We start from the raw sequence: 8,073 nt of genomic DNA on the forward strand, positions 1-8,073 counted from the left end.
AGCCTTAATAGTCACTGATCTTGTATTATTTGATTTTACTTAATCACCTGATATCATTAAATATTTCAAATTCTTTTATTATAAAATTCCAGTTGTGTATTTAAAACAATTGGTTACACACTTTGAAACTTCAAGTGACATTCAATAAGGATACTTAAATCCTATGCTTATCCAAAAGGGGCTAACTGTAGGAAGACTGATAAACACTATCAAACACAGAAGTCAGTTAAAAGTGAAGGAGATCAGCACATGCCACCCCAAAATACACCATTCTGACATAAGGATTTCTTTTAACTGAAAATAACTGGCAAAAAGATGACACAAGAGGATTTTCTGCCCTCCTTTCTGTCCAAAAATAAGGCGAAGAGTTCCCTCTGTTAATATGATATATATTTCTATCAGTAAAGATGTTTCCCTCTCCTTTATGAGTAAGAAGACAACAACTCTTATTATGAAAATAGTATATAAGCCACCAGGTCAAACAACTTCGTTGGGTGTTCACTTGTTTGTGTATAGCCCTTTGGATGTAAAATTAAAAACATGAATTAAATTTGTATGCCTTTTTCTTTTACTCTGTCATTTGTCAGTTTAATTCACAGAACTCAATTAGAGAATGTAAGATAAAGTTTTTCACCTGACAAAACGGAGAATGAATATACTATGAGACAATGGAAAAAGTTCCATTATTTAAAGTTCTAGGGAATGAAAATTAATCTGCAGTGACAGAAAGCAGATCAGTAGTTACTCAGGACATAAGTAGATAAGGGAGCTAGGAAAGCATAAAAAAGGCACATAAGGTAACTCAAGTGTGACAGATATGGACACTCTTGATTGAGCGGATGTTCCACATGAGCCAAAATTCAACAAATTATACAATTTTCACATATACAGTTTAGTATATGTCAATTATAAATAATACTGCAAGAAAATAAATAGAACCTGTTCCCTCACTGAAAAGAGTGAAGCCAGAACATATTGAGTTTAACACCCAATAGATGCTCACTAAACTTAACTTTAAATTACAAAACAGACCTAAAAATACTTTGAGATTTAGCCTAATCCAATGTACATTCAACAAATTATACCAGAATAAAGAAGCACCAATGTTATACTTTTCCAAATGGCAGAGAATGACAACATTCTGTATTCTCTGAAAAACTGTAAACATGGCAGGGAAGGGAAAGGGGTCAGGCAACCCTCCATTGAACTCCACCGTTGAGGCCCCCTCCAATCCTAACATGTTGTTCTGAATGTTGTTCAGAAGCAGACTTCATGCGTGATTTCAACTAAAATGAAATAGCCTTGGGAAACTTGGTGTGGAGGAGAGTAATACCTAAGCTTCATGAATTTTAGTAATGTCTTAGACAAAGTAGGACCTATTAAGGGGTCTGCTATAACCAAATGTTTGTGACCCCTCCCCCACAAAAAAAAAATCCATGTTGAAATCCTGACTTCCAAGCTGATGGTATTAGAAGATGGTGTCTTTGGGAGGTAAGCAGGTCCTCAAGGTTGAGGCCTCATGAGTGAGATCTCTGCTTTGTAAAAGAGAATTCATCAAAGCCACTCTCAACTTTGGAAGGCCCTAAGCAATTTAGTGAGACCCTGTCTCAAAACTTTAAAAAAAAAAAATTGTTTAAATGGCTGGGGATATATCTCAGTGGTTAAGTGCCCCTGGGCTTAATCCACAGTTAACAAAAACAACAACAAAGCCCTCACAGAGCTGTCTTGCCCCTTCCACCATGTGAGGACACAGCAAGAAGTACCACATAAGAACACAAAAATGTGGCCTTCACCAGACAGGGAATCTGCCTACACCTTGTCAATTTTCCAACTCCCAGAATTGTAAGAAATAAATTTCAGTTGTTTATAAGCTACCCAAACTACAGTATTTTGTTCTAATGGCCCCAAAGGACAAACAGGATCCTAGCAAATTAGAAGTGAAACTATGCATACCTTATACAACAGAAAGGATTTCTGAAATTGTAGCATCATTTTTAACCTTAATGATTCTGTCATCATGGTTTTGTTAGATTAGTGATATGCTATGAGCACAGAATAACAGGTTACCATATCCATTTTCTACAGCCAGTTCCCTGAAAGAAGGCTTGCAGGGACTATCTCATTAAGTAATAACAAAGTTATTCTGAAATTAATGGCTGTTTAGCATTTAATTTTAAACAGAGATGGTAGTTTTTAAATTTATTTCTACTTAGTGTCTTGTGTGCCACATGGCACTTCATTATACCTCAAGAGTCAAGATACCTTGGTGCACAAAAATGCTATTAGTGTCAGTTCAAACTGTACAGTTGTTTAATAATCCCAGGTCACTTTATCCTCACTGAGTAAAAAAGCAATCAGTAAAATCTACTGTTGAACAGCTCTACCTATTGACTGCTTACATCAAAATAATTTACACATCCTCATTCCCAAAATATATGGAGATTTTTTTGGAAGCAGCATCTGGGTGACAGAATTACAGGAAATATTTTGTGTCTGTCTTCTTTATACTTGTCTATCTTTCATATGTTTAAAATATGCTAGTTTTATCATCAAAGAATTACTAAAAAGAAACACTTATCTTACATATTTTATCATCAATGTAGCTTTAAAATGTAAACAATAGAGTAAATGGTAAATTATCCCATACCTACTCCAACTACTGACAATAAACCGCCAACACAACCTAAATAGGTTTTTAAGATTTGTGTGTTTAGTTGATGTTTCTGTTTTTCATCTTTCTTACAAATGTTTCCTTTCTCACTTTTCCATCATGCATTTATTTACAGCATGGCAGATCTGGAGGTAAAATGTTTTATAAGAAAACTAACAAGGACTGTTGCTTTTAGAGATACAAATGAAACTAAAAAGACGATAATACAAGAATTCCCTAAACAAGAAAATTCAGCTGCCACAGGCAGACAGGAAGAAAAAAAGAAAGCAAGAATTTTAGTTTCCTTTTATTTATTTTTTTTTAATTCAGCCACCATTGGAGGAACAGCTTTAACATTTTCCCAATTCATCAAATATAATTTAAACACTTTAAAAGTTTTTATTTTCTATGATATAAACTGCCTTTTGAATCTTATATGTTTCCAAACAGGTGAATAAATTTCCGGGGGTGTGGGGGTATACCAAATATTAGGACCACAAATCAATGCTCTGTCCACTAAAAGGAAGGGCCACAGAGGCACAATTTCCCAGGAGACACCTAGATAAAGAAAACAAGTAGCTCAAGCCAAAGATACAATATCTTTTTCCTCAAATAGAAGTTTCCCTTGCTTTCCAAGCATCAAATTACCACAATACTGTTTAGACTGCCATAATAGCCTTCTCCCTGGTCGCCCTCCCTTACCCTGGGCCAGTCCTTTCTTCAGGGTCTAGCCAGTTTACAGCCTTGTTCTCTTTAGGAACTTTGCTGCCAGTCAGTTGTGTGTCCACTAAATCCCCCCAAACTCATGAAGTCCTAATACCCAATACCTCAAAATGTGACTACATTTGGAAGCAGGGTCTTTAAATAAGTACTAAAGGTTAAATGAGGTCCTTGGGGTGGCTCCTAATCCAATATGACTAATAAGAACAGATTAAGCCCCACACATACACAAAAGAAAGTCCATGTGAAGACACGGAGAGAGACAGACATTCACAAGCCAATGAGAGAGGCTGGGGAGGAACCAATTCTTGGTTTAGATTTCCAGCCCCAGAATTATAAGGAAACTAATTTGTTGTTTCAGCCATCTACCTACTCTATGGTAGCTCTAACAGATTTTGGTACCAGGAAATAGTGTGGTACCAAGAAATGGGGTGCTGTTATAACAAATACCTAGAAAAATGTGAAAATTGCTTTGGAACTGGGCAACGGAAGCTGTTAAGAGTTTTTAGGGGAATCCTAGCAAAGGGTTAATTTTCTTGAAATGACTATTGGCAGAAATAGGGATATTAAAGGTATTCCACAGAACTAAGAAACGCTGGAATGGGCAAATCCAAAAGGATAAAAACAAAACTCAGTCTATACCTCATAGCTGTTCATCAATTGTCCTTTCCCAGCCAAATTTCCTCCCTTGGCACAAACCTTCATTTCCACTATAGAAAGATCCAAATGGAAATCTACTCCAATTCCTGCTGCCTACCTACTTCCCCACCTCTTTCCCAATACCATAACCACTTCTCAATGCAAAAACTAGATGTAAGCTGTACTTCATACAAAAAACAAAAACAACAACAAAAAGAAATAAAATAAAAACCTTCACTTTCCCACTCTTATTTGAAGACACAAGTCCCTTTTGTTTCATAAGAACCTCAATGAGGCCAGCTAGCAACCCTATGTTGAACTACTTAGAATCTTTGTAACTTTTGCTCATGTAAAACCTTTTTATTCTTTCTCATTTGTCTATTTTTCAAAGACAGTAAATTTCCAGAGCGGTATCTTATATTCTGTGTTCTCCACAGTACCTAATCCAATGCTACATACCTCCTAATCCATTTATTATTGCATACTAAACAAATAATTACCTCATTCCTTCTCTGGAAATATTTCACAGGAAGGGAACAGATTCTTAGGACTGATTATCCAAAGTGATTTTTTTTCACCTTATTCATTTCCCCATCCAAGGAATGCCACTAAAACTATTTAATTGCAACACTGTGGTTTTACCATACTAAACATCATTTCCCAACTATATGTAAATGCTCTCCAATGCACAATACTAATTTATAAGAGAAAATAACATTTCTTGTTATAAGTATGAAGTTGATAATATATGAAACAATTTAACTATTATCAAATGAAATTCTACTTCAGGACAGATATCTTTTAAAAGCACATGTAACTGGGGAATATATCATTATTCACCTACACCATTAAGCAATCTTGAATTCACTAGGAAGTCATCTGCTTCTTCACTTTGAAGTACAAGATCTCTACTGTTTGCTGTAACATACTGTATTTGAGTACATCCAGTTCAATATCCAATGAATGGAGCTGACCTGCAACTCAACTTGAAAGAGTCAAGCCTATGATAAGATTTGGGATGTAATGTAGAGGAAATATGGATTTCTAACTCAGGATAGTTTCCTCCAAGCCATTCTTTGCTCTTAATGAGCTTCTAAAATCTCTTAATCTTAATTCAAGACAATGGGTCCACTTCTTCCACATATGTAAATCAGAGCTTCCCCACCCAATCAGCTACAGGCTGGAAGTGTCAATCAGGGTTAAGTCAATGCAAAATTAAATGTCAAAATTAAATGTCAAATGTTTCACCTATATTTAAAAGGCATGTGAAATACACAGACACCCTTAAAAACCCACCAGAGTCAAATCTGTGATAGAAATGATAAAAGAAAGAAGGAGTGAAGTAAAGGGAGAAAGAAAACCAGAAGTAAGTGAGGGGAGGTGAAAAGAAATACAGAAAGAAGTCAAGGAGAAAAAGGAACAAATGTAAGAGATATGGTACACATATGATCTATTAGTAAAACGTTAAGAATTATTAGTTTTTGTTTATTTTAGCAAATGAAGCAGAGAGGAGAACTAGAGAAGAGTTGAGAGGTACCCTCAAGCTACATGACACTCAAGGGCACAGATGCATTAATCCAGAGTTCTGGATTATATTTGAAGTTCAAGGCAAGAAACGTCTCTATGTTAAGAGTTAATTGTTTATTTGCATAATTTGGGGTAGCACTGGGGCTGGGATCCGAGGGCTACATCTCCACTGAGTTATATTCCCAGCGCTTTTTTATTTTATTTTTTTAATTCTGAATTGCCAAGGTTGGCCTTGAACTTGCAATCCCACTGTCTAGACTTCACCAGTCACTGGGAGTACAGCCTGCACCATCGTACTGCGCCCCTGGCTTGGTTAGTTTTAAATGCAACTATTTACCTAAATTCTATCAGACATTAAAGCATATCTTATACAAATTTAAATGACTCAACCCTCACAAAAAGTTATTGAATCACCTACAATCACATTCAACAGGTAAAAACTTCCAAGCCCCTAGAACCATCACCTTGTTAGTTATCGGATAAACTGTCATTTATAAAAGGCAACCTAAATGAAGAAAATCCACGGAAACACTAAGAGGATGTTTACAGCACAGCTGTCTATCAATGCAGGATGAGGCGGGATCTGGTTACTTTCCAGATTCTTCCCCTCCGGACATAAAAGAACAGGGACAGGTTTTTTGTTTTTTTTTTTTTTTCCTCCGAGGCTGGTGAAGTCATGGTCCTCTTATCTGATGAAACACAGGAAACACTATAGCCTCCACCCGCAACCGCCTCCGCACAAATGCACTCAGGGTCTTCCCTATCAGTGCAACCTCCGCAGTCGCGCCTGCGGAGAAGGAACGCGATGTCCGACACCCCCTATTTGTCTCAAATCCCCAGAGTAGTGGCTGCCTTCTCCCGGCCCCACCTCCTCCCCACTACTCCAGCTTGAATTTCCATGTGATCCCCGGGAAGAATACCTCGGCCTTTGTGCCTCTGCAAAGAATGCAAGCAAAAATTTACACCATCACCACCCCATACACAAGCACAACTCCCTGCAACACAAAGCGTCTCCCAGGCAGTGCTCCCCTAGGAACATCCAGCATCTCAGGGCCGCGAAACTGAAGACAATGAACCCCCTAAGCACAGAGGCCAGTCAACGAGTAAAAAGAGGCGGGGGCAGGGGGAGAAAGCCCCTACAAACGGGAACAGCAGATGAAAGGGCAAGGGCGCCACTGAGAGTCGGGAGGAGCGAGTACAAATTAGCGGCTCGCCTCGGGGACCCCCACTGCCAAGGCTACAGACGACAGTACCAGAGCATTACCCCACCCCTTACTCCCACCCAGCAAAACCTGGCACTGCGTAACTGGGGGGGGGGGGGAGCGGGGGGGGGGAGCGGGGGGGGGGAGCGGGGGGGGGGGTCGTCCAGCTCCAGGCGCCGACACGCAGCGGAAAGCAACAGGCTCCCACACCCCGGAGGGCCCGGCCCGCGCTCCAGGCCCAGGGTTCCCCCTTCTTGGCACCACTACTATACCTCTCCAGGCGAGGGGAAGAAAAAAACTTTTAAACCATTTAGAGTATGAGCAAAAAGGGGGCGGGTTGGGGTGGAGGAGTGGGGAAGCAAAGGAAACTTCCAGACTCCATCGCTTTAGGAGGCCAGAAGACCGCGGCTCCACCGAGAGGTCGGGCCGCGCGGGGTGGAGCAAGCGCACCCGGCCAGCCGCCGCCGCGCGCCGAGCCCTTAGCGCCGCGCACTTTCCCGGCCGGAGCGCGCGCAGGACGCGGGGGCGCGCTCCGGCCTCCCGGCCCGGGCAGGGCGCCGCTTACCCGGCTCGCAGCGGCCGCCCCGGGCGGGGACGCGGTAGGGGCGGAGGGCTGGAGAACTGGGGTCGCCAGGGACTAGACGAGCCTTGCCTCGCCTCGCCCACGCTGCTCTCTCCTCTTCTGAAGTAACGGCGCGGCGAGCAGCTTCGGGGAGAAACGCGCACAGACACTCACGCGTGACCGAGAAACTTAATCTGGCCCGGCCGGCAGCCGGCGGCCCGACGCCAGCCTCGCGCTCTGTCGCTCCCCCTCCCCCAGCGCGCGCCGCACTTGCGCCGACCGGGGCTGCGGTGGAGGCGGTGGCGGCGGGGCCCGGGCTGCCGGAGAGCGGTGGCGCCTGCGACCCGCGGGGCGGCCGGCGCGCCTTGGCCAATCAGGGGGCTCAGCCTTTCCTGCCGGTTCTGGGTTTTAAACCAACTCCGGGGCCTTTGGTCTGGGGTACCCGTGACAGAGAGGTTGTCAGATAAAATACCCGGCTCTCCAATAAATGTGAATTTCAGATTTAAAAAAAAAAATGATTTTCTTTAGTACAACTATACCATGCAACATTTGGGACATATTTATACTAAAAAAACTATTCATTGTTTATCAAAAATTCATATTTAACGGGAGTCCTTTTTTGTTTGCTTGTTTACTGAATTTAACAACGTATTTGTACTGGTGGCCTCTAGTAACTAGACTTTCAGGTTTTTATTGTTGTGGACTGACTGTGGATGCCTTCTGCATGAGTAGTATATTGAGATATAGGATGGTGAGAAACAAGATTGAGGACA

General features: G+C 41.5%; 1 protein-coding gene across 11 annotated transcripts in view; it reads right to left on the bottom strand.

Moving 5' to 3' along the window:
- Mpdz (multiple PDZ domain crumbs cell polarity complex component) overlaps positions 1-7,566 on the bottom strand; it is a 151,629-nt gene extending 144,063 nt beyond the window's left edge. For 8 of the 11 annotated variants that reach the window (XM_077797040.1, XM_077797038.1, XM_077797039.1 and 5 more), the window contains exon 1: positions 7,304-7,565. The gene's annotated coding sequence lies outside the window, so the exon portion shown is untranslated. Of the gene's footprint in view, positions 1-7,010; positions 7,158-7,303 lie in introns of those variants that run through there. The other 3 variants (XM_077797035.1, XM_077797033.1, XM_077797032.1) reach the window with 2 other exon arrangements.
- Between the last annotated feature and the right edge of the window lie 507 nt (positions 7,567-8,073).

Source organism: Urocitellus parryii, chromosome 4, assembly GCF_045843805.1.
Source record: "Urocitellus parryii isolate mUroPar1 chromosome 4, mUroPar1.hap1, whole genome shotgun sequence".
NCBI classification, from domain to species: domain Eukaryota; kingdom Metazoa; phylum Chordata; class Mammalia; order Rodentia; family Sciuridae; genus Urocitellus; species Urocitellus parryii.